Here is a 27,852-nt window from a genome sequence, read left to right on the forward strand (position 1 = left end):
TTTTTAGCAATACTGGGGTACATACATTTTTTAGACATAATTCTATTGCACATTAATATAGTATAGAGTAAACATAACTTGTATATGCACTAAGAAATAAAAACATTATACACCGAGCAGCACGTGGGTGCTGACTTCCCCGGCCAGAGATTGAACCTGTGTCCCCTGCAAAAGAAGCACAGAGTCCTCCCCCACTGACCACCAGGGAAGTCCTACTCTTCATTTTAAAGTTTATAACATTTAATTTTTTGGACTGAGAGCATGTTTATTTTTACTAAAAACTGAAGGTTACTTTTAAAAAATAAATAACATGCAGTCATAAAAACTGATGACGGATATCCTACAGAATCTAAGTAGAAGAGCAATTGAAGATCAGGTGAACTACAGACCTCCGGCAAAGGCGAGCCACCCTGCTAAGCATCACTGGAAGCATCAGTGATTTTAATCTTAGCAACAGTTCTATCAGATCATTATTTCTCTCCCCATCTGTATCCCGACTTTATAGATGAAGAAACTAAGGCTCAGAGAGGTTGGGACAGCTGTCTAATGATACATAGCTCGTGCCTGGTCTGGAATTAAAAGCCCATCTTGAAGAATCTTCCACGCAACACGGCGTTAATACGTTTAAACTTGGCAGAATTGAAAATCTCAGACATCCTCAGCTGAAGGGTTATAAATCTGTATTACCATTACCTGCTAGTGGTTTTTGCCAGTGGTGGCAAGGCATTTCCCAGTTTTACAGAAAGCTACAGCATTCTTCCAAACTTCCAGAGGACAGCACTGGAAAGTTGGCCTCACCAGACTAAGCAGACACACACACCCAAAACCAGACATCCTCTTGTGCTAAATGTGCTCTGGGAGCCCATAAAACCCTGCAATTACTCATAGGAGACTTCCCAGATGGCGCTGTTGGTAAAGAACCCAGAGTTGGTGATGGACAGGGAGGCCTGGCGTGCTGCAATTCATGGGGTCGCAAAGAGTCGGACCCAACTGAGCGACTGAACTGAACAATGCAGGAGATGTACAAGACTGGGGTGCAATACCTGGGTTGGGACGATCCCCTGGAGGAGGAAATGGCAATCCACTCTGGTTTTCTTGCCTGGGAAATCCCATGGACAGAGGAGCGAGTCAGGCTACGGTCCATAGGGTCGTAAACAGCTGGACATGACTGAAGAGACTTGGCACCCATTCATAGAAGATTCTACCCATACTCACTGAACCATATGACTGACCTTATAAAGTCCCTATTACAGTACTTACATATACAGTTTACATATACAGTACAGGCTTCCCCAGTGGCTCAGCAGTGAAGAATCCACCTGCAATTTAGGAGACACAGGAGATGTGGGTTTGATCCCTAGGTCAGGAAGATCCCCTGGAGGAGGGCATGGCAACCCACTCCAATATTCTTGCCTGGAGAATCCCATGGACAGAGGAACCTGGAGGGCTACAGTCCATGGGGTCATAAACAGTCAGGCATGCCTGAAGCAACTTAGCATACATGCACACATAGACGCAGAATTACATCCAAAGAGAACAAAAAAGAAAATATAAAAACCCCTGTTCATATCTATTTTCTCTAATCATGATATTATTTGTCAGTATATATTTTACAATATACAGAATACACTGGAGTCCATTGGACTCTTAAGACTCTTAAGAGTCCCTTGGACTGCAAGGAGATCCAACCAGTCCATTCTGAAGGAGATCAGCCCTGGGATTTCTTTGGAAGGAATGATGCTAAAGCTGAAACTCCAGTACTTTGGCCACCTCATGCGAAGAGTTGACTCATTGGAAAAGACTCTGATGCTGGGAGGGATTGGGGGCAAGAGGAGAAGGGGACAACAGAGGATGAGATGGCTGGATGGCATCACTGACTCAGTGGACGTGAGTCTCGGTGAACTCTGGGAGTTGGTGTTGGACAGGGAGGCCTGGCGTGCTGCGATTCATGGGGTCGCAAAGAGTCGGACACAACTGAGCGACTGATCTGATCTGATACATACATACATACATACATACATACATATATATATATATATATACGTACATACATTTGGGGCTTCACAGGTGGTGCTAGTGGTAAGACAGGAGGAGACATATGAGACATGGGTTCTACCCCTGAGTTGGACAATCCCCTGGAACTCTCTCCAGTATTCTTACCTGGAGAATCCCGTGGACAGAGGAGCCTGGTGGGCTACAGACCATGGGGTTGCAAAGAGTCGGACTGAATCGACTTAGCACACACGTATATTTAGGGGCCAAATTTGAATGAAAGAATAAGAAAATCAATATTTGTTTAGTATCTATTTTGTGCCAGCAGTCATGTGGCCAAAGTACTATTATCTTCATTTTGCATGAAGAGATTGTGTCTGGGATTTAAAAGCATTTATTGTCTTCATTCACATCTTTATCATTTCCTTTAGCAATGCAACAAAAACCCCAAGAGCATTTTACTTAAGAATCAAAATAACAGTCGTCAATTATTAGGTTCACTTGGTGCAGACCTTTTTCTTGGTTTATGTTTATCATTTATTTCATCATCACCATGGCCCTAAAAATGCACGTAGCGTGGTTCTCATTTTATATTTATGGAAACTGAGGCAGGATGAGCTGAAGAGAATGTCCAAAATGTCACATTTGAGACAATTTTAGATTTAGAAGGGCCCTAAGTAAGTGAATCGTGGCTTTTAGTGATTTCAGAAAAGGGAGCATTTTTTTCAAGTTCTTTTTGTTTTTATTAATGGTGTACACTTGTCCAAATATGCCAAATCTTTTGGTTAGAAATCCTGGGCTCTTCCTTAGTAGCATTTTACCAAAACGAGGGCTGCCATGACAAGAAAACACAGCCTCAGCAAATGAAAAGCCCCAAACTTAAAAAGACACATTTCTAGCCAGACAAAGAAAATCAAGAGCATTTTAAGAATGCTACCTGAAACCAGGTCTCCCGGAGGGAGGAGGTTGACCAGGCTCACTGCAGCTTCAGAGGAAGAACAAACCACCAGCTGGCCAGCCCCCAGGGTCTGGACAGTGTCCCCTCTCTGACAGCCCGATCAGCTCCTTCCTGGAGATTAAAGCAGGGATTAAACTAGACTCCAGCCCTTCCAAAGAAAAATACGCTCGCACCAGCCTTTCCTTGAAGTGACCTTTTTCTGTTTACTTTTTAAAGAATAGAATCATCAAAAGTTTTGCCCCAGTGACAGAAAATCCATTTCACTTTAAAAGCTCACCAGGGGGGTCTCCCTGGTGGTCCAGTGGCTAGGATTCTTGGCTCTGAACGCAGGGAGCCTGGGTTCCATCCAGGTCGGGAGACTAGATCCCACATGCTGACACTAAAGATCCCATGTGCCACAACCTAAGACCTGATGAAGCTAAATAAATATTAAAAAGGAAAAAAAAAAAAACAAGAAAAAAAGCTCTTCCCTGGTGGTCCAGTGGTTAAGACTTCACCTTCCAATGCAGGGGGTGCAAGTTCAATCCCTGGTCAGGGAGCTAAGATGTCTCAGGGCCAAGAAAACAAAACAAAACAGAAGCAGTACTATAACAAATTCAATAAAGACTCAAAAAAAGCTCCACATCAAAAACCCTTTAAAACAGAAAAAAGCTCACCAGCACTGCCTGGGGACCCTGAGGAGTGCTGTGTCCACTCTGGGTCCACAGTGATTCTGCTGTTCCTTTCTGAGTACCATGTACTTTGCCTTTTATTGGTCAAGTAAGGAGGCACCTCTACTTAAACCCAGAGCTCCTATCTGTCAACAACAGTTATTAGTTCCTGGAACGGCTGGCTCTCACTTCCTGAGATAACACCCAGCTCTGCGTATCCCTAGCTGCTGCACACTGGTCACTCCGCTCATAAAAATAAAGCTGCCACTCACCCATCAGAGCCAGCCCTTCCCCACCCAGATCTCCAGTTAACATGTGGACGCGCCCTCACCTGCACCCTGTTTGCTGGGTCCCTCTGTGTGTGGAGACTTGAGTCCAGCGGTGTGCTGGGCACAAGCTCTTTGGTTCTAAGCCATAGTGTCCACTTAGGTCAAAACCAGCAGGACTCTGAGAGATGGGCCTGCAGGTCCCTTTGATTGTGAGATATTAAACCCTTCAGTCAAGTTGGACTTTACCAACTGCAAACAATCTTTCAAACGCAAAAGTGCTCATAATCTGCCTCACTGTTGTTTAGTCACTAAGATTTTTTTCACAACACCATGGACTGCAGACCTCCAGGCTCCTCTGTCCATGGGATTTCTCAGGCAAGAATACCGGAGTGGAAGTACTTCCACAGGAGATCTTCCCGACCCAGGGATCAAACCTTTGTCTCTTGTGTCTCCTGCACTGGCAGGCAGATTCTTTACCACCAGGGAAGCCCCATAATCTGCCTGCTGAGTAGTAAAAAGCATGTACTTTGGAATAAGACCAACAGCAGCTTAATTTATGACTATGCTCCTTTTGAGCTGTGTGGCCTTGGGTAAGTTACCTAACCTCTTGATTTCCTCATTTGTAAAATGAAGACAGGGACTTCCCTGGTGGCCCAGTGGCTAAGACTCCTCACTCCCAATGCAGGGGGTCTGGGTTCAATCCCTGGTCAGGGGACTAGATCCCATGTGTCACAACAAAAGATCCTATGTGTCACAACTAAGACCGGTGCAGCCAAAGAAAGAAAGAAAGAAAATTCTAAATAAGCATAATACAAATACAAACCACCTCCCAGAGTGATAATGAGGACTAAGTGAACTAACATGTCTAGGGTTGTTAGCATATAGGATATTAACAAATCCAGTTTTCTGTCTTAAATTGGAATTAACTGCTCATAAATCTCCTTTCTAGATGCCAACTTAGAATGTCAGAGATCTTGACTTGATTCACTGTACTCCAGTAGCAACAATTAAACCGGCTTCCTTTAGGGGTACATCGATTGCAGTGTACCTTTCCAAGTAGATAGCAATCATTTCCACACAGCTTCTCTCCCTTCCTCTCAAGATGTGAAGCTCCTTGACAACAGGAACTGTTCTAGTCACTTCTTTCTCATATAATAAGTCCTAAGAGGAGGCAGAGGGAGAAGGAGACCACGTACGTGCTCAAGGTTACAGTGAAGACGGCAAAGAGACGGAGCATGGTGCCGTGGGAAAGCGGAAAGCGTCGCGTGCAGCCTCGGAAGCCCCCAGGGAGGAACCAAGGGGACACAGAGAAGGTTTCCATTTCAACCCCCGGGGATGTCATCCAGAAAGGGTATTACCTAATGTCTTTCTGATAGCTCAGTTGGTAAAGAATCCGCCTGCAATGCAGGAGACCCCGGTTCGATTCCTGGGTTGCAAGATCCACTGGAGAAGGGATTGGCTACCCACTCCAGTATTCTCAGGCTTCCCTGGTGGCTCAGCTGGTAAAGAATCTGCCTGCAATGTGGGAGACCTGGGTCCAATCCCTGGGTTGGGAAGATCCTCTGAAAAAGGGAAAGGCTGCCCACTCCAGTATTCTGGCCTGGAGAATTCCACGGACTGTGTAGTCCATGGGGTCGCAAAGAGTCGGACACGACTGAGCGACTTTCACTTTCACTCAGGCCTCTCTGCCCCAGGTGTTACCTGAACTCACCTGGTTATCTTCTATTCCAAGCAGGGTCAGAGGGGAGCCCTTCCCGTGAGCATCCAAGCACACAACGTACGCTTCTGTTCTTTCCTCGTGAACACTCTCCCGCCCCGGGGCCCTGTTTGTGCCTGATCTTCCCTTGGCTGACACCAAGGCCAAGGGTCACGGTTCCCCCTTCTGACCCCCACCCCCAGCACTCTCACTGGGCTCCAGGTTTCTCCCCCAACAAAGCCACACAGAGTTTGTTTGCCTTCCCCACCTCCGCACAAGCTCCCATTGCCGCAGGGGGCAACCACGCTCGCTTGCTGCCCACAGAGCCCAGAACACTTTCTTGGGAGCGGGTCTGCCGAAGGAGCAGCCATCAACTCTGTTCATTACCCCCAGGCGGCCGGAGAGAGAGACCCACCCTCCACCCGGGGCCACCCCGGGCTCAAGCAGAAGACACGGCCGGAGGTCTGGAAGGTCTCAGGCCCGAGGTCAGACAGCTGGGTCTGTCCTAAGCCACTGATTAACAACTCCGTGTCTGTTCTCTGCCTCCCACGTGAGAAGCAGAGAACCTCCCTCTTAGATTCGTGGTTTGACCTGCAACGCTTAAACAGTCTAATTTGGATTCAGGGCAGAAACATTTCATTCCCCCTTGGAGCTCAGGGTGAAAGTGAAAGCCACAGAGTCCCTGACCTGCAGAAACTCGCAGGTAGGGAGGAGAGCGCAGGTAAACAAGGCCGTGTGACCCTTGCCTCAGCAGGGATTTAGGCAAGAGGGCAGCTCTGAAGGAAACGAGATGGGAAGGGAGGTTCTGACTCAGGTCAGTGTTGGGGCAACTCCGGGAAGAGCTGAGTCAGGGGATGAGCACAGGTTTGCCAGCCAGAGAGAAGGAAGGGCATTCGGGCAGGAGGTGGGCAACACATGCAGGCGGGATCCCGGGGAGTGACACCCACGTGTGACTGGTGATGCACAGATGATGGAGCATGAGTGTAAGAGGGTGACGAGGGCCAGTCTAGGCTGAGCCCTGCGAACACGGTCAGATTGAACCCTGCAGAGTCAGGCAAGGACTTTAAGCCAGCCAGAACAGACTGTATGGCAGAGAGATTGCCTAGGCTTCCTAAGGAGGAATATAGGAGAATATTGCAATATGTTGAGACTCCAGAGGGCATAGCCTGAAAGGTGACTCAGAGGGTAAAGCCTGGTGGCTCTGCCTGTGATGTGGGAGACCCGGGTTCGATCCCTGGGTCGGGAAGATCCCCTGGAGAAGGAAATGGCAACCCACTCCAGTGTTCCTGCCTGGAGAATCCCATAGACGGAGGAGCCTGGTGGGGTATAGTCCATGGGGTCACAAAGAGTTGGACGTGACTGAGTGACTTCACTTCACTTCAAGAGGGCACAAAGCCTGGCTCACGTGGAGGCTGAATGAGGGGGAGACAGGACTTAGAAAGAGGAAGAGGCCAGAGGTGGTGTCGCCATCACAGTGCTGGAGGAGAGAGACCGGGGGATGTCAGAGGAGCTCAGTGCACCCTCCAGCCATCCCCTCGCTTGCATTCTGTTCCCTCACAAGCATCTGCTGAGCTACATGCAAAGCCTCACGTGGAGAGGGCAGCACAGCAGAGAAGAAAATGGCCGTGCCCTGGAGTGCAGACTGGGGTTCAAGTCTGCGAGAGAGAAAACCCATCCATGACCTCCGAGAGGCTGGTCTTCCGCTGCCTCTGCCATCTGCCTCCGCTCTGGGTCACACCCAAAGCACACCTGAGGACCTCAGACCCTCCCACGTGGCCCTTTCTGAGAGACGGCCCTCTCCCAGCACCCCTGCTGACCTCAGGGCCTCTCGGAAGGTAACAGACCCGGCTGCACCCAGGGTCAGCATCCCAGACTCCAGCTCAGAGCTGAGCTGCCACGGGTCCCTGTTCCTTCCTCCTCCCTCATCCCTACAGCAAAAGCTAAGAATCTTTCAGCCAAAACCCAAGAATGACAACTTTTCTCTGATGAGCCCAAAGTTTCAGAAAACAAAACCAAAAGCAAAGGCCTCTCAAGACGACGTTTCCCATGTCCTTGGTGGGCCCTCCAGGAGGAAAGTGGGCGTGATGCTCAAGGAGCGTAGGGAGAGTCAGCCCTGTATATATGATATGGCCATAAACGCATTCAGGCTTCAGGATGGCATCCTATAAACTCTTTGAGGTCTTCCTGGCAGGAAACACCATTCTCATGCAGATTTCTGAGATTTTCCCTCGAGGAACTCATAAATTCCACAGGTGTTGTTTAAGGAAGAAAAGCAGGCTGAGGGTTTGACTTCTGTCTAATCTGTTGTTTCTCTAACCAGGGCTGCTCCTGCCCCACAAAACCACCTCAGCACCACGCCACCCAGATATCTGTCCACACAATGCCAGGTGGCGCTCCCTCTGGGACCTTGCTTAAGCGCTCTGGAACGGAGCCACAAAGCCAACACAATGTCCCCACCCCCTGGCCGCTGGGAGAACTGAAAGGGGAGAGAAGCACCTTCAGAAAAAAGCCAGGGAAGATTTGCAGGGAGGAAGAAACTACAGGAAAAAAAAAAACCAACCTCTTTCCAGAGCCCACCAGGCAGGATCCACAGAGTGAGGCTCATTTCCTTAGCAATTATAATCTGACTCTCTGCTGTTTTGGGTCCACCTTGTGCAAAACTAAATAGCTCCAATCCCTTCAGATAACATTTCCAACAGAAAAAAATCAGGAAACAAATGCATTAAGTGGATTCACTCAGCTTACTGAAAAGACAAACACTTTGCCATTTTTCTGCTTGACACAGGCCAGGGCCATCTTATTCATAAGCCAGAAAGCCAGGGCCCACCTCTCCAACCCCCCTACCGCCCCTAAAGCGGGCGCTCCGCTCCCAACATCGAATACACTGTACCTTACAAGAAGCTGGTCATTGCAGGCGGCCAGAAAGCACCCAGCCAGGAGCAGGCTGAGCCCAGTGGAGGACAAGCGCTTGCCGGGCCCCCGCCTCCCGGGGTGTGCCTTTGATCATGCAGGGAGCCCTTGATGCCCACGAGAACAGTGCCAAGTATTCGGGCAGCCTGACACCCTGGTTCCCCAGCCCCTGCCCGGGGAGGCAGAGGCGGGCCAAGCCAGCCCACAGGAAGGTTTCAAAGGCAGTATCTGCTCCTGGGGCTACAACAACAACCAGGAGGGGAAAAAAAAAAGAAAGCAGCAGCAGACTTTCCAAGTTGAGCTCCATCTGCCCCAGGCTCCTGCTGGGTCAGATGGCAAATGCCACAGTTTTCCATCTTCTTAGCACTGAAGGGTTTTGCTGGGTCAGAGTGCTCTCCATGTAGGTACATACCAATCTGTTGGCCTGACCACCAGCAGTTAAACCCAGTCTTTTCAAACATGAAAGTTTTGTACTTGGCGTGGAACCACATCTTCTCGCGCAGAGAACAAAGGGTCAGGGAAGCGCACCGGTTCTGCCCCAGGGAACCGGGCAGCCCTCGTGGCCCCTGGAAGACCGCAGATGTGGCCCCGACCCGGGGAGGCACGCGGCCCTCCAAAGAGCCACCTCTGGCTGGGCACACACAGCAGGGGACACACCCGCTCAGAAGCTTCCCCCAAGAGTCACAGAGGCTCGTTTTCAGACTTCTCTTCTGAAGTAATTTCTACCCCTCTGGACATCATGGAAAACAACAGCTCTTGTCTGTATCTTCCTACACATTCCGGTTGCAACTGATGCTTGGAAATCGGGGAATCCTGCTCAAATCCTAACTGGAAAAGGGGAAGACAAGAAGTCACGGGTGCCCCCCTCATATGTGCCAGATCCCTTTAACTGTGATTTTTATTTTCTTTCCAGGGTTTTCCATTTGCTAGACAAGGTGACTTGGCCAGGATCCCAGGGGTCCCACGTCATCTGCCTTTTGTGACAAAGCCCAAAAGATGGGATTATTCTTGTTGGTGTCTCACACAGCAACGAGAGTTCTCAGCTGTTTCAAGGTTCAGTGTTCAAAACAACCATGGATGGGGTGGAAGGAAGAGCCCCGTGTCACAGACCTATTCCTCCAGGCTGAGCCCCTACTCCGAGCAAGGCAGGTGAGAACCCACCTGTCTCCAGGTCTTCAAGGACAGGTAGGGCAGCGCCCCCTGGTGGCCCTGCTTGAGGGACGCTGCGGGAGTCCCCGCCCCCGCCCCCCACCCGACCCACACACCTGGCAAACCCCGACTGGGCTTCTCTCAAGGGGCGGGGTCTGGGGGAGGAAATCACATCTGAGGACCCGGGGGACTGAAGAGGAAGTGACCCTGCTTGAAGGGCCTACAAGGTCCACCACTCAGAGCCCTGTCACGGTGTTAAAAACCACAGAAACGTCCAAGAGGAAAGGAAGGCTTCATGCAGTCTCCAATAACCATACGCACGTGCTTTGGTTTTTTTTTTTAACAAGGTAAAGGCTATTCTTAGGTGTTTAACTATAAAGAGATACACGAAAAAAAGATCTTTCTCAATTTTATTAGCTTTCAAGATAATTAATTTTCATGCTTTAAGGTATATAATTTTAAAAATGTAAACACAACGCTGCCTTGTTTATGATCTAATTAATGTAATCAGAGCAACAGTCCACAAGGAAGTGGCTTTGTGAATGAAGTTTTTAAATAATCTGGATACACTCAGGATGCACCGTTTAGCAAGGAAAAGATTTTAAATTCTTACAGAAATAGAAAGAGAGAAATACATATATACACATCTATGTCATATAAAGCATATGATATTTTATTATAGAAAGAGACATCTAGTGGGGGTGGGGCGGCACATCCCAGGTGGCTCAGTGGTAAAGAATCCACCTGCCAATGCAGGAGATGTAAGAGACTCAGGTTCAATCCCTGGGTTGGGAAGACTCCCCTGGAGGAGGAAATGGCAACCCACTCCAGTATTCTTGCCTGGGATATTCCTTGGACAGCAGAGCCAGACGGGCTACAGTCCATGGAGTCACAAAGAGTCGGACACAACTTGGCAACTAGACAACAAAAGCAACATATCTAGAGAGAGATACCTTGGGTTTGACCCAGGCTTGGGTTTCAGTTCTGACTTAATGGACATTTGTCCCTGAGCAACTTCCCTAACCTTTTGTGTCTTGGTTTCTGCAATGTGAAAGAAGGGATAAAAGTACCAGTTTCTTAGGGGTGTTGTGTGGATTCCATGAATGAATATGTAGAGGGTACTCAGAACAGGGAAGGGCACATATGAAATACTAACGGTATAGGCCATGAATGGTATAGGCCGATGAATATTCATTGGAAGGACTGATGCTGAAGCTAAAACTCCAATACTTTGGCCACCTGATGTGAAGAGTTGAATCACTGGAAAAGACCCTGATGCTGGGCAAGATTGAAGGCGGGAGGAGAAGGGGACAACAGAAGATGAGATGGTTAGATGGCATCACTGACTCGATGGACATGAGTTTGAGCTAGCTCCAGGAGTTGGTGATGGACAGTGAAGCCTGGCGTGCTGCAGTCCACAGGGTCACAAAGAGTTGGACATGACTGAGCAACTGAACTGAACTGAAGGCCATGATAAGAGTGAAATAATTCAAGATGTTCTTAATGCTTCTTTAATCTTTTCTATAATTTGCTCATTTTAAACTGACATAAATTATCATCATCATGAGAAGAAAAGTAGCAAAGAAGGAATTGCCTTCATCAGGCCTGTATTACATACCTTTGAACTGACTGTGCTTTCCTGCTGCTGTCAAAATAGGCTTTTGATGTGAAAATAACAGGTGCCTGCACAGGAGAGCTCACCTGAGTGTCAGCTCCGATGGGTATGTCTGGTAAGAGCCTTCCTTCTGAATTTACATCTGCACATCTATGCTCAGTGTCAGTGTATCTCCTTGCCATAAACTCCTCTCTTCTATTTCATATCAAATACTGTTCACCCCACCTCCCGGCCAAATCCCCTCCACCTTATATGTGACAAGGATGGATAGATTCACCACGTGTGTGTGTGTTAGTAGGGCAGTGGTGTCCAACTCTTTGCAACCCCATGAACTGTAGCTTCCCAGGCTCCTCTGTCCATGGGATTCTCCAGGCAAGAATACTGGAGCAGGTTGCCATTTCCTCCTCCAGGGGATCTTCCTGACTCAGGGATTGAACCTGGGTCTCCTGCATGGCAGGCAGATGCTTTAACATCTGAGCCACCAGGGAAGCCCCTAGATTCACCAAACTAGCAGCCAACTGTGTTGGGGTTTTTTTTTTGTAACCACAAAGGCTGGAAGTGATGACCTTCAAAAGGCAAAAAGTCTCCACCTGTGCAACAGAACGTCCTGGAGACCATGGTCACCACCACTAATGAACAAAGATGCCTTGGCTTTTGCAAACCATTTGCCTGAGAGTTTTTAGATCACTTTCGATCTGCTCTACTCCTACCAACTGTGAGGATCTGGTACTGCCTGACGCTGACTGCTCACAACTCCAGCATTGTGAGCATGGGAGGCCCTTACACCTCGTTCATGACATGAACTCCTACTCATCCTTCAAAACCTACCTCAAAAGTCTCTTGTGTTGTGTGATGGACCTGACCTCCCTTAAGAGACCTGAACATTTCTGTCTTTGTTTAGGTTTAACGAAACTCCAGAAGCCAGACTGGAGAGAAGATTTGTGGCTGATACAGGGGGAGTAACGAGAGGAAGCTGGTTGGCCTTACAGAAACCCAGACTTGGGGTTTAGCCGAAAGCAGGGGACTTCTTTGAAATGCTGTATGCAGAGCACTTGGCTCCTGCATTTCTCACTCGACGGCCACATGTGGAATTCCAGGACTCAGGTGGTGCACCCCTGGCAAAACATGCAATCAGTTAAACTGAATCAACCGAGGGGAACTAGGGCCACTAATATAGACACAGTCTAGTATTTAGAGGCCTCCAAATGCTGTCCTGAGCACCCAAATCAACCCCTGAGCACAAGCTCCACCTGAGGCTGCAAATCTCCCAGTCAACGTTCTCTTTTCAAAACTCACATGAAGACCCAAGGGTCACCTGGCCTCTGAAGAAAGACCAAAGTATGACAAGAACATCCAGGAGAAGAAAAGATACTAAAGCAACCAGAGGAAAAAAAACCGGGATATATAAAGGATTAAAAAAAAAACCCTATAATTATAATCCTCTGAGAGATTTGGAAGGGTGGGCATACTTTGTCACCCAGCCCCTTCAGTGAGAGACTCGAAAATCAAAGAGGAAGATGTCTTAGAAGTGACCCCTGGTCCACCCTCTGGTTTAGAGCCAAGGGAAAGTCTTAGTCCTCTGAGGTTACTGTAAAAAAACACCATAGACTGGAGGGCTCAGAAAACACACGTTTATTTCTTCAGTTCTGGAGGCTGGGAGGTCCACGACCCAGGTGCCAACAGATTTGGTATCTGGTGAGAGCTCATTTCTTGGCTCATAGATGGACCAGCTTCTCATTGTGTCCTCAGGTGGCAGAAGAGATGAGGGAGCTTTCTGGAGGTCTTTTTAAAGGGCACCCATGCAATTCCCGAAGGTGCCACCCCCATGACCTCATCACCTCCCCAAGGCCCCAACTCCCAATACCATCACATCAACGATTAGGTTTCAACATGTGAATCCAGGTGGGGAGGACACATGCATTTAGTCCCCAGTGGGGACCCCTGGCTACCTGGAGAGCTGACTGGAAAAGCCACAGGTATGGGAGCCACACACATTTCCACATCAGTCAGTTCTGCTACACCTCTTGTTTTTAACCACAGATCTGTTCCAACAGATTAATAAATTACAGAACAACTTGAAAACTTGGTGCATTTTGTGTACCCTTGGTGTAATTTACTTGGCAAGAAACACTAAGATGAATGCAGAAAAATGGTGCCCAGCTGAAGTGAGCTGCTTAAGGAAGACACCAAACCACACACCTCCAACACCCACCAGCCACCTCCAATCTCAGTATCTATGATGAACCACAGCCATCTGTCTCTGGTGTTAGAACTTTCCATATGATTCCACATCTCTCTCCTTCCGCTCCTTCACAGTAACTCACAATTGCCAACCCTTCCCATGAGTACTTCTGCACACAAAACTCCATTCATCTTGCACTTCTAAGTCAAGCTCCACATTTATTGCAGCCTTTATGTATTTTTTGACCATTTCTCATATGTAGAATTGTGCTTCCCCTTTTTTTTTTTTTCTTTTTTGGCCAAGCAGGATCTTAATTCCTTGACCAGGGATCAAAGGTGCTTGCCTGGATTCTCAGCGGTAAACAATCCACCTGCAATGCAGAAGGAACAGGAGATGCAGGTTCGATCGGTAGGTTGGGAAGATCCCCTGGAGGAGGGCATGGCAACCCACTCCAGTATTCTTGCCTAGAGAATCCCATGGACGTAGGAGCCTGGTAGGCTACAGTCCATGGGATTGCAAAGAGCCAGACACAGCTGAGGGGGTCGAAAAGAGCTGGACACAGCTGAGTGACTGAACGTGCGCACGCGCGCACACACACACACACACACACACACACACAGATAGAACCCACACCCCCTGCATTGGAAGTAAGGACTCTTAACCACTGGGCCACCAGGGAAGTCCCCTGTGCTTCCCTTTTCTATTAGGCATTTACCTTTTGTTTTCAATATGTCATTGATTAAATTTTTGAGTTCTATGCCTATAATGCCAACTTTCCCATAACTCCTGCTGTTTTCATTGTGCAATTTTTTATGACTCAGTAATTTTTAGAAACTTGTCGCATTATATTAGAACTGACCGTGTGACTGTATTTCTGTATCCAATCCACATTTTCAGGAGTTCTCTGATCCTTGGGGTGGGGCGGGGTGGGGGGTTGGGGGAGGGGGACACAAACAGACATGGCAAGCTGATTCTGTTTTGTAAAATTTGGTCACCATCATTGAACTGCACACCAGTCACACCAAGCTCTTTCTGGCAACCCCAAATCTTTCATCAGCTCTTTGGCCTTTTCCCTGCACTGAGCTGGAACCTTTTCCTGGGACAGAGCCAGTTCTTGGGTTTGTTAGTATAAAAGAAATCTGTGTATCATCCGGGTTCCCCACCCCCACCCCCATCAAATACAAAGTAAAATTCAAGCATAATTAATGAAATCTCCATTCCTGGCTTGTGTTTACAGGAAAAGCTGCTATGGAGCCAGTGCCTGGGTTCCCATCCTGCCCCTCACTGGTCAGTTACTGTGTGACCTCAGGACCCTCCCGCATCCTCTCTGAGCTCCTTTCCTCCCCATAAGCAGAGATAACAAGGCTTACTTCAAAGGGGTTCTGTGAGTTTTAAGTAAGATAATGTATTTAGCACAGTGATTGACACTTAAGTATTTTTCCCTTTTTTTTACTATGTCAAGCTGATCTTTGGCTGGTTACAAACCTATTCCCTCATCCATGTCTTATGTTATTTGCCTACACTGAAATCTCCTCCCCTCCACTGCTACTCAAATTTGAAGCTTAAAAATTGCAAAAAAAAAAAGAATAATTGGGTGGTAACAACCTTGGAACAACAGACTGGTTCCAAATAGGAAAAGGAGTACGTCAAGGCTGTATATTGTCACCCTGCTTATTTAACTTATATGAAGAGTACATCGTGAGAAACGCTGGACTGGAAGAAGCACAAGCTGGAACCAAGATTGCCAGGAGAAATATCAATAACCTCAGATATGTAGATGACACCACCCTTATGGCAGAGGGTGAAAAGGAACTAAAAAGCCTCTTGATGAAACTGAAAGTGGAGAGTGAAAAAGTTGGCTTAAAGCTCAACATTCAGAAAACGAAGATCATGGCATCCGGTCCCATCACTTCATGGGAAATAGATGGGGAAACAGTGTCAGACTTTATTTTTGGGGGCTCCAAAATCACTGCCGATGGTGACTGTAGTCATGAAATTAAAAGATGCTTACTCCTTGGAAGGAAAGTTATGACCAACCTAGATAGCATCTTAAAAAGCAGAGACATTACTTTGCCAACAAAGGTCCATCTAGTCAAGGCTATGGTTTTCCTGTGGTCATGTATGGATGTGAGAGTTGGACTGTGAAGAAGGCTGAGCGCCAAAGAATTGATGCTTTTGAACTGTGGTGTCGGAGAAGACTCTTGAGAGTCTCTTGGACTGCAAGGAGATCCAACCAGTCCATTCTGAAGGAGATCAGCCCTGGGATTTCTTTGGAAGGAATGATGCTAAAGCTGAAACTGCAGTACTTTGGCCACCTCATGCGAAGAGCTGATTCATTGGAAAGGACTCTGATGCTGGGAGGGATTGGGGGCAGGAGGAGAAGGGGAGGACAGAGGATGAGATTGCTGGATGGCATCACTGACTCGATGGACGTGAGTCTCGGTGAACTCCGGGAATTGGTGATGGACAGGGAGGCCTGGCATGCTGTGATTCATGGGGTCGCAAAGAGTCGGACACAACTGAGCAACTGAACTGAACTGAACTGAACATCCTTTTAAGTTTTTGGCTCATACTGGCTAGGTCTTCTCTTCAGCTGTTCCCTTCCATTAGCTTGCAGTAATAATTCAATCACTCATTCAACATGCCTAGCTTACATATACTAGGTATTTGAGTGACTTAACTTTCCAGAAAAGACCCTGATACTGTGAAAGACTGGGGGCAAGTGGAGACAGGGGTGGCAGAGGACAAGATGGTTACATAGTATCACAGACTCAACAGACAAGAGCTTGAGCAAACTTGGGGAGATAGTGAAGGACAGAGAAGCCTGGTGTGCTGCAGTCCATGGGGTTGGAAAGAGTCAAACATGACTTAATGACTGAAAAACAATTTTCCAGACCCTGTTTTTTCAGCAAAATGAGGATAATAGCACCTATATCATAAGACTGTTGGAGGGCTTCAATGACACCAAGAGACCATAAAGCATGTTTCATACTGTCTAGCACATAGTCGGTGCTCAAAAATGGTAGCTTTTATTGGTATTGCCATGATGAAAAATGACTAAGCCACAGCCCTGCTCTCAGTTCAGTTCAGTTGCTCAGTCATGTCCGACTCCTTGCGACCCCATGAATCGCAGCACGCCAGGCCTCCCTGTCCATCACCAACTCCCGGAGTTCACTCAGACTCATGTCCATCGAGTCAGTGATGCCATCCAGCCATCTCATCCTCTGTCGACCCCTTCTCCTCTTGCCCCCAATCCCTCCCAGCAAAGGAAGCTTAAATCCTGATAAACATGAAGACCTCTCCCCACTACACTAGTGCAGCCAAGCAGATCCTCTGCTGAGAAGATCTGCAAACTTATCTCCTCCTACAAACCCAAACAAGCTGGAGCAAATGTTCTACTGGCAACGAAACAATGAGTCTGATTATGAACGCATATGACTGAAAAGGCAGCAAGCTAGCTTAAGTATGATTCATCATTGTCTGCCGCAGTAATTAGAAGTATTTTGGTTGGTTCTAGGTCAGAATGACCCAGTTACTGAACTTTTTTTTTTTTTTTCATTGCTAAAGTTTGTGGTGAACTTTAAAACAAAAGCTAAAGGCTTAGGAAAAGATAATTCCTTTGTGGCTTTTTCTCAGAGGCAGGACATTATCAGCTCTGCCTTTCAGAAGCAAGATCCTGGCCAAGAAGCTGTTAACGCTCCATCTCTCATTTCACTAGACACAGGAATAATATTCATGGATGCTCCAGACTGGAGCTCCTGGAAGCTTATTCTACCCATCTGTTTCCCAAGCTCCTAGCACAAAATAACAGTAACCAGGAGAGTGTTTATTGATGAAGTATAGGTTATAACCAGTAGTCACGAACAGGTTTGAGAGCTGGACCATAAAGAAAGCTGCTGCTGCTGCTGCTGCTAAGTCACTTCAGTCATGTCTGACTCTTGTGCAACCCCATAGACGGCAGCCCACCAGCCTCCCCCATCCTTGGATTCTCCAGGCAAGAACACTGGAGTGGGTTGCCATTTCCTTCTCCAATGCATGAAAGTGAAAAGTAAAAGTGAAGTCACTCAGTCTTAGCGACCCCATGGACTGCAGCCTACCAGGTTCCTCCGTCCATGGGATTTTCGTACTGGAGTGGGGTGCCGTTGCTTTCTCCGAAAGAAAGCTGAATGTTGAAGAACTGATGCTTTCAAATTGTGATGCTCTTGAGAGTCCCTTGGAAGCAAGGAGATCACACCTGTCAATCCTAAAGGAAATCAACCCTGACTATTCATTGTGGGGAGGGCTGTTGTTGAAGTTGAAGCTCCAATACTTTGGCCACCCAATGCAATACTTTGGCCACCTGATGCAAAGAGCCAACACCTTAGAAAAGACCCCGATGCTGGGAAAGATGGAAGGCAAAAAGAGAAGGGGACGGCAGAAGATGAGATGATTAGATAGCATCACTGACTCAATGAACATGAATTTGAGCAAACTTCGGGAGATAGTGGAGGACAGAGGAGGCTGTTGTGCTGCAGTCCGTGAGGTCCCAAAGACTTAGCGGCTGAACACCAAAAACAGGCAAGAAAAAAAAAAAGAATTAATTACCCCAAATATCTCTCCAGCAGTCAGTGAACATTTTCCACTTTATTCTGGCTAACACTGACTCATTAGCAAGATAGTTTTTTACATATTTAGTATGCCACATTTCAATGACAAAAAGCATGAAATAATGACAGAATGCAGAGAAAGTATATTGCATCCTTTTAGACTGTACTGTAGTTGCAAGTTTTAAATGCATAGGAAAAAGACTGGAAGGAAATACACTGAAATGATAACACTGTATGTTTGGGGAAATGAAATTATGGGCAAATTTTTTTTCTTCCTATTTTCTGTATTTCCTAAATTTTTTACAAACGCATAAACAACTTCGGTGTGGGGACAGATTACACTCATAAAATTCCATCAAGTTGGAGATCCACTTGGAGACAGCACGGTATGGAAAAGATGAGAGGACCTAAGTGCTGGAATCACCCTGACCCAACTGCCACTCCCCAGCAAGCCAGTCATCTGCCCTCTGCAAAATGAACAGTCCAAGCTACATCATCTCTTTAGCAGCCCACAGCTCCCGCTCAACAGATACTTAGGTATTTCAAGTGACAGCACTCACAGAATGAACTGGAAACCCTCCTGGGGCTGAATGGGGAACACACATCCCCAGAGCTGCCCTCCAGTTCTAGGCCTGAGTCACCGTCAGAAGCTGGGAGGGAGCCAGGGGCACCTGCCCTCTTAACAGCAGCCCACCACCTGTGTTCTCTTTCTTCTTGGAACCAGACTGACTTCAGAGCCCAACAGAGTTCTGGTCTGGGCTGGGCTGGGCTGGGCTGGATGGACTTGCACACAGCATCTCTGACCCAAAGGAGATCCAGAATGGCCTTCCCTCCACAAAAGCCAAACTCCCCATCCTTCTAGGCCAACCTCAAGGCCCATCACGTCTAGGAAGCTGTCACACATTGTTGCAACCTTTCCTCTCACTCCTTCCTGTTTTTGAATTGTGCTTATTAAATGTGTGCAAATAGGGACTTCCCAGGCGGTCCAGTGGCTGAGAATCTGCCTTCCACTACAGAGGATGAGGGTTCAATCCATGGTCAGGGAACTAAGATCCCACATGCCATAGGGCAACTAAGCCCACACATGGCAACTACGGAGCCCCTGAGTTCTAGAGCCCATGGTCCACAACAAGAGAAGCCTAAGAAGCCTGTGCACCGCAACTAGAGAAAGCTCAAGTGCCAAAACGAACAGCCCGAGTGCTGAAGCAAAGACCCAGCGCAGATACAAAAAGGTATTTGTAAATATTTGTGTGATAAAGACTCCGTTCAGTTCAGTTCAGTCACTCAGTCGTGTCCAACTCTTTGCGACCCTATGGACTGCAGCATGCCAGGCCTCCCTGTCCATTGCCAACTCCCGAAGTTTACTCAAACTCATGTCCATGGAGTCGGTGATACCATCCAACCATCTCATCCTCTGTCGTCCCCTTCTCCTGCCTTCAATCTTTCCCAGCACTAGGGTATCATGAGTCTTTATCAAGGGATTATAATGCCTTGACTCTACAGTGGAAGTGACAAATAGATTCAAGGGACTATAATCCCTTGATAAAGACTCATGATACAACAAATATCCATGTGCCCACTTCCAGTGTAAGAATAAGAACATTTCATCCTGTTCGGTATCCCCCAATTCATGCGCTCTCATCCATCAACACCCCCAGGTATCTGGTACCCTAAATTTTACTCGCTTGCTTTTCTTTATAATTTTAACAAAATTCTTCGTTTAACTTAATGTTAACCTAAAATTTAACACAGATTTAACTCAGCTTTTTTTTTTTTGGTTTTCCTATTTGGTAAAGGTCAACATCAGTGTGCCTGTAGGTCACCTGGGATCTTGTTAACATGCAGATTCTATTTCAGTTGGTCTGCCTTAAAGGCTGAAATTTGACATTTCTTGGCATTCCAGACTGGTTCCAAATAGGAAAAGGAGTTCGTCAAGGCTGTATATTATCACCCTGCTTATTTAACTTATATGCAGAGTACATCATGAGAAACGCTGGACTGGAAGAAACACAAGCTGGAATCAAGATTGCTGGGAGAAATATCAATGACCTCAGATATGCAGATGACACCACCCTTATGGCAGAAAGTGAAGAGGAACTAAAAAGCCTCTTGATGAAACTGAAAGTGGAGAGTGAAAAAGTTGGCTTAAAGCTCAACATTCAGAAAACGAAGATCATGGCATCCAGTCCCATCACTTCATGGGAAATAGATGGGGAAACAGTGGAAACAGTGTCAGACTTTATTTTTGGGGGCTCCAAAATCACTGCAGATGGTGACTGCAGCCATGAAATTAAAAGACGCTTACTCCTTGGAAGCAAAGTTATGACCAACCTAGATAGCACATTCAAAAGCAGAGACAGTACTTTGCCAACAAAGGTTCATCTAGTCGAGGCTATGGTTTTTCCTGTGGTCGTGTATGGATGTGAGAGTTGGACTGTGAAGAAGCCTGAGCACCAAGGAATTGATGCTTTTGAACTGTGGTGTTAGAGAAGACTCTTGAGAGTCCCTTGGACTGCAAGGAGATCCAACCAGTCCATTCTGAAGGACATCAGCTCTGGGATTTCTTTGGAGGGAATGATGCTGAAGCTGAAACTGCAGTACTTTGGCCACCTCATGCGAAGAGTTGACTCACTGGAAAAAACTGATGCTGGGAGGGATTGGGGGCAGGAGGAGAAGGAGACGACAGAGGATGAGATGGCTGGATGGCATCACTGACTCCATGGACGTGAGTCTGAGTGAACTCCGGGAGTTGGTGATGGACAGGGAGGCCTGGCGTGCTGTGATTCTTGGGGTCCCAAAGAGTCGGACATGACTGAGCAACTGAACTGAACTGGCATTTGACAAGCTTGCTGTTGTTCAGCCACTAAGTCATGTCCAACTCTTTGTGACCCCATGGACCACAGCACACTAAGCTTCCCTGTCCTTCACTATCTTTCAGAGTTTGCTCAAATTCATGCCCATTGATTCGGTGATGCTATCCAACCACCTCATCCTCTGTCATCCCCTTCCCCTCCTTCCTTCAATCTTTCCCAGCATCAGGGTCTTTTCCAATGAGTGGGCTCTTCACACCAGGTGGCCAAAGTATTGGAGCTTCAGCTTCAGCATCAGTCCTTCCAATGAATATTCAGGGTTGATTTCCTTTAGGATTAACTGGTTTGATCTCCTTGATGTTCAAGGGACTCTCAAGAGTCTTCTCCAACACCACAGTTCAAAAGCATGAAGCATCTGACAAGCTAATTTAACTTGTTTCAATCTAAGCAACATATTGTCTAGTTTTACATCTTTTAAACTCTTTATGAGTGGACTTACACTGTATATTTTTTTTCTATGACATATTGTTTGTTTTTTTTTGTATAATTCACCAATGATGTTGCCTGGATCTTCGAGTTGCTTTCACAGCTGTATAGTACTTCATTGTGTAAATACACCACTGTTTATTTTTCTACTCCATAGCTGATGACGACTTGAGCTACTTCTATCAATAGTTTTTGTTTGACTGTGTGTTGTTACAAATAACACAAGTATAAACATTATCATACACATCTCCTGTTACAATCGCAGGTCTCAAGGCTGCCACACAGTTCCAGGGGGCGCTATCCACCCTGTAGGCTACTAGAATACCATCCCCTAGAACAAAAATGTTGTGCCAACTTGAGTAAGTCTGGTTGTTCCCCATCCTTACCTACCCTCGATACTGTCAGATTTAAATTTCTGCTAGAGGGTATCTCATTATAGTTTTAATTTGCAGTTTCCTCTTTACTTGTGAAGTTGAGCATGTTTTCATATCTTTATTCATTATCTGTTTCTCTCTTGTCCTTTCCTAAATTCCTAAACTATCCCTGCGGTTTATCTTACCAAACCAAAAAGGAATTTCTATAGATATTACTATTTCACTTTTATTTTGTAGCTTTAGTACCTGTCCTACAGTATATTCTGGTTTCTCTATTTACTATTTTATAGGGTCTTTTACTGAGTGACTAACTGTCACTCTCACTTCCCCTGGTGGGGGTAAGGGAACTCTTCCATCTTCACAGGTTTAATACAGATTTGGCAACTTCATTATTTTTAGAGTTTCTTCCCTTTATTTTCAAATGAATCCTGGAAAATGGGAATTTTCAGTCACTGTGCGAAATAAACATATAAAGTAGGAGAAAGTGTTAGTCCGTCAGTCATAATTTGACTCTTTGCAACCCCATGGACTGTAGCCCTCCAGGCTCCTCTGCCCACGGAATTTTCCAGGCAAGAATACAGGAGTGGGTTGCCAGTCCCTTCTCCAGAGGATCTTCCTGACCCAGGAATCGCACCTGTGTCTCCTGCATTGGCAGGAAGATTCTTTATCACTGAGCCACCTGGGAAGCCCAGTCACTGAATCTAATTACTTTCAATCTAAAAAAAAGCTATCTGGTCATTCTATTCTTTTAGAATAAATATCTACAGCTAGCAAAGAAAACAGCGAAATTTGACAAACATATATCATTTCATATGAGTACTGGTGTTGAAGATTTCTCCTAGAAAATACAGACTTAGTTCCACGTACTCCTGGCAGACAGCATTGCTTGGCAAAGGGTTTTATAAAACAGTCTGCAGTCACACAAGTTTTACAGGTAAAGGGGCTTAGAAGTGTCACCCAGTCCAACCCTTTGCCTTGTAATAAGAAACTGTTATATTATTTTAAAAGCAAAGACTAGAACATTTAATCCAGACAAATAATTCTCCTACTTTCACCTAGTATGTTTGCACCTTATAAATTCTTGCCTTTTATGGATGTTTTTGAAAGAGATTTCGGCCACTCATTAACTTTAATGTAAATGTGAACTTGGAGTTGTGGTAGGTCCCAGCCTTGAAGAGTAGTCATACTTCTGTTCTACCGGAATAGTGTCCCCTGGATTTTTGTGATCTGTTTCTCAGACACAGCAGCAAGCACGTGAATTCAGGGCCTTTTCCTAGTGTGGACAGCTGGGAACAGGAGAATCCAGCCCCATGTCCATTGCACTGTTTCCCTGAGCAAGTTTCTTACTGGATGGAGGTTGATTTTACAGCCTGAGAAAGACGGATTCTGAGATCTTGTGGGTTTCACTCTACTCAACAGCTGTTTTCGTGTCAATGCAGAAAGGAGATAGATAAGCCTTCAAAAAAGTTAAAGGAAAGGGAAACTAAGGCATCTGGAGAATACTTATTAGCAGAACAAACAAGGTGGCAGACTCTGTTCAACTACTGATAGACGGGAGATGGCGACACATCCTGCCTTCTTTCACAACGCTCCCCACACCAGCAGTTCACGCTGCAGCGTGCTGTCCCACTAGACCATGAGCTCGTGAGGGAAAAGACCGCATCTGTTCTGTTGATTACAGACTCTCCAGAGTCCAGCCCATGCCTGGCTGTCTCCACCAGTACTGCGTAATTGAATGAACAAGTGCAGTCTTGCTATTTAGAGAGGCTGACCAGCAGAAAAGACAGGTCAGGAGACATGCTGTACACCCAGCCCACCAGGTGCCCAAGTTTACTCTTGGATCAAGTTTCACCACGAGACATTTTCAGCCCCATTAACTTAAGTTCCTCATGGAATCATCTACCCAGAGTTACTCTGTGATATTGCAACATTGGCATTTTTTCAACACCATCATGGAAAAGAGCCATATGGAACTGGCTTTGGCATTTACTAACAAATTAGGTCCACTGTGTCACAATATCATTTATATGAGGTCCCAGAATAGAAACTGATTTAAGAATTTAATGGGCGGCGGGAGGGAAGTAACAGAAGGGAAGACCTTTGTCCTGAAGAACTGGCATGTTTCTTCTTTTCTTTTAATATACTTATTAGCATTTATCATTTGCCCATTTTGTGCTAATAACTAGATAAACAGCGACAAATGGGTAAAAAAAAAAAAGCAATGACTAATTTTACAGAAAACAAAGGCTAGCAGGAAAAAGATAATAACTAATAGTAATATTAACACATACCTGGCTCAGCCATCAAACTGTTTACCTGGCCATATTCATGCATTAATTGAGTCCAGCTATCAAACATTATAAATAACTGTACTGGGATGGTAGAGGGCAGGACGTGTGTATCTGTATGGGAACAACGGGGCAAATGTGAAACTTCCAAATTGGGAAGTTAATAAATACTACCTAAGATTCAACAATTAACCAGTAGCAACAAATGTCCTTTAGAAATGGCAGGGAAATTACTAAAAGAATCCATTAAAAGGATTGACAGTTACTGCCTTCCAAGGATAAGATAAGAGAGGAAGAAGTGGGCAGCTACAGAGAATAAGACTGTCATTAGTATTCAATGTATATGATTTTATTTAATCTCCACTAGAAAAGGCAGAGGAACCAGAGATCAAATTGCCAACATCCACTGGATCATGGAAAAAGCAAGAGAGTTCCAGAAAAACATCTATTTCTGCTTTATTGACTATGCCAAAGCTTTTGACTGTGTGGATCACAATAAACTGTGGAAAATTCTGAAAGAGATGGATATACCAGACCACCTGACCTGCCTCTTGAGAAATCTGTATGCAGGTCAGGAAGCAACAGTTAGAACTGGACATGGAACAACAGACTGGTTCCAAATAGGAAAAAGAGTTCGTCAAGGCTGTATACTGTCATCCTGCTTATTTAACTTCTATGTGGAGAACATCATGAGAAACGCTGGACTGGAAGAAACACAAGCTGGAATCAAGATTCCCGGGAGAAATATCAATAACCTCAGATATGCAGATGACACCACCCTTATGGCAGAAAGTGAAGAGGAACTAAAAAGCCTCTTGATGAAACTGAAAGTGGAGAGTGAAAAAGTTGGCTTAAAGCTCAACATTCAGAAAACGAAGATCATGGCATCCGGTCCCATCACTTTATGGGAAATAGATGGGGAAACAGTGGAAACAGTGTCAGACTTTATTTTTTTGGGCTCCAAAATCACTGCAGATGGTGACTGCAGCCATGAAATTAAAAGACGCTTACTCCTTGGAAGGAAAGTTATAACCAACCTAGATAGCATATTCAAAAGCAGAGACGTTACTTTGCCAACAAAGGTTCATCTAGTCAAGGCTATGGTTTTTCCTGTGGTCATGTATGGATGTGAGAGTTGGACTGTGAAGAAGCCTGAGAGCCAAAGAATTGATGCTTTTGAACTGTGGTGTTGGAGAAGACTCTTGAGAGTCCCTTGGACTGCAAGGAGATCCAACCAGTCCATTCTGAAGGAGATCAGCCCTGGGATTTCTTTGGAAGGAATGATGCTAAAGCTGAAACTGCAGTACTTTGGCCACCTCATGCGAAGAGTTGACTCATTGGGAAAGATTCTGATGCTGGGAGGGATTGGGGGCAGGAGGAGAAGGGGACGACAGAGGATGAGATGGCTGGATGGCACCACTGACTCGATGGACGTGAGTCTGAGTGAACTCTGGGAGTTGGTGATGGACAGGGAGGCCTGGCATGCTACAATTCATGGGGTTGCAAAGAGTCGGACACGACTGAGCGACTGAACTGAACTGAAAATTCTTACCTTACAAATGAGAAAACTAAGGCTCGTAGACATTAACCAAGATTGCACAGCTGCTAGGTAAAGCTCAGATTTTAGTGCAGGCTCACTGAAATCCAAACCACCAAATCTTCCCACTACATTAGGGTCTGTCTCCTATTCCCTTACACTAAAGGAACTTGTGACATAAAGGAAGAAAGCTGTGAGTCACGTAGGCTCATAAAACGCTATATGATATAAAGAAAGAAAAAAAAGTGGCAAAGATGAGGAAGAGTGAAGGACAACGCTTAAAACGACTGATAAAACTGAAGTTACATTAGTAATTAATCCACATGAACTCCAGGCCTCAATGGATTTTTTTTTCACTAGAACAAACTAATTTGGCATTTATAAAAGTGAGTCTCTGATAAAACCCTGCCAAGTCTGACCCCTCCAGGTGACTGGGTACCACATCCTATAGGGCTGGTCTCTGCCTTGATGGGCAGTCCTGGCCAGACGAGAAGTCACTGCACCCCCGGGCAGATGCTTCCCCTCACCACTAGAGGCAGCATTTCTGTGTGAACACAGCCTCCCATGTCTTTGCTACACAACCATGTCTGATTCTTTGTGATCCCATGGACTGGAGCCGGCCAGGCTCCTTTATCCATAGGCAATACTGGAGTAGGTTGCCATTTCCTCCCCCAGGGTATCCTCCTGACCTAGGGATCGAACCCACATCTCCTGCATTGCAGGTGGATTCTTTACCCTCTGAATCATCCGGGACGCTCCCCCTTCCTGGGTCTTTGCCAAAAGCCTAAAGAAAGAGGCCCAAGTAAATCTACAGGGTATGCCATTATGGAAGGAAATGGGCACAAGAAAGAGAATGTGACCAAGACATCTTTAAAAAGGCTGCATGAAACGTGTAAACTGACACAGTCATGTCAGTGTGAGCTCAACCGAGCACCTCGCACACCCATCACCATGTTAGGTTGCCTGTTACAGAAACCCAGCCACCGTGGCTCAACCCAAGAGCGGCTCATTCTTCCCATGTAACGAGGAAACCTGCAGGCAGCTAGTCCAGAGCCAGGGTAGCCTTTGACAACGGCATTCCCTGGTGGCTCAGATGGTAAAGAATCTATCTGCAATGCAGGAGACCCGGGTTCGACCCCTGGGTTGGGAATATCCCCTGAAAAAGGGAATGACTACCCATTCCAGTATTCTTGTCTGGAGAAGTCTATGGAAGAGGAACCTGGCGAGCTACATACAGTCCATGGGGTTGCCAAGAGTCGGACATGACTGAGCAGCTAACACTTTTACTTGTTTTTTTCACTTCAAGACCAAAGCTCCTTCTGCCGTGGAAGGCAGCCTGTGAAGTTCACAGTCCAGCCTGGAAGAAGGGAGAAAAGCAAAGATAAAAGGAGCAGGACTTCTTCAGCAGGAAAACAAACTGTTTTCCCAGAAGTCCCAACCAGTAGATTTCTGCTTATAAAACACTGGCCGGAACCTGGTCTTTAGGGCCACCTAGTCTCGAACAGAGCCTAGAAAACCGGGTTTTTAGCCAGGCACTTTGCTATTGTGAACAAAACCATTAATCGGGTTCCATTAATCAGGAATAAAGAAAGTGATGGACAGAGCTATCTGCCACGGCCGCACTGAGCCCAGAGTTGGTTCAGCCAGTAACAAGAAGACGGGTGCTGTGTTTTGGAAAGCACGGAATGAGAAGTGATGATAAGACCAAAACAGAGCGAGGCGAAATCTGTCCCAGACAATGAGGTCATGCTGACCTTCTGGGGAGACGTGGATGTTCAGATAAGACACGGTACTGCAAGGCAAATGCAAAAACATCAAAGTGCTATTTTACAAGGCTGCCGAGGTGGCTATTTTCGGTATTGATTATCCACCTGATAAGGCTGGCACGTGAACTGCCCCTGGAGGATCCTTCTCACAGGGCATCTGACATCATTTCATTGCATCCTCACGCAGTTCCTGTGAGACCAGCAGGAGGGGAAACGTGAGGGCCAGAGAGATGAGGTCTTGCCCAAATAAGAGGCAGAGATGGGATCCTAATGCAGATGGATCATGCTCTTGAGCCTACAGCCGCTCCATCTCTCCTCTGGTCCAATTTAACCTCTGGATAGTGGACCTGGACCTGAGGAGCTGGGCAAGATGCTGCCTCTATCCTCCCTACCAAATGTCTGGATGCCTAGCTGGACAGAGCTTTCAGATCCCCTCTGAGTCTAAAGCGAGCTGTCTCCGTAGGTTTCAGCCTTGGTGAAATAAAGAACACCAGCCGAAGAGCAAGTCAGATAGATGACCCAAGTTAATCAGTGCACTGGCAACTTTCCAATTGCAGATAACCCTCATTGTGGCTGACGCCCTA

The 27,852-nt window shown here is 46.3% G+C and overlaps 1 protein-coding gene across 10 annotated transcripts in view; it reads right to left on the reverse strand.

Moving 5' to 3' along the window:
* GREB1 (growth regulating estrogen receptor binding 1) overlaps positions 1–27,852 on the reverse strand; it is a 133,611-nt gene that overhangs the window by 75,076 nt on the left and 30,683 nt on the right. Inside the window, exon 1 of one of the 10 annotated variants that reach the window (XM_027556055.1) lies at positions 8,456–8,746. The exons of the other annotated variants lie outside the window; for them this stretch is intronic. The gene's annotated coding sequence lies outside the window, so the exon portion shown is untranslated. Of the gene's footprint in view, positions 1–8,455; positions 8,747–27,852 lie in introns of those variants that run through there. 10 annotated transcript variants of the gene reach the window in all.

Source organism: Bos indicus x Bos taurus, chromosome 11 (genome assembly GCF_003369695.1).
Source record: "Bos indicus x Bos taurus breed Angus x Brahman F1 hybrid chromosome 11, Bos_hybrid_MaternalHap_v2.0, whole genome shotgun sequence".
NCBI lineage: Eukaryota > Metazoa > Chordata > Mammalia > Artiodactyla > Bovidae > Bos > Bos indicus x Bos taurus.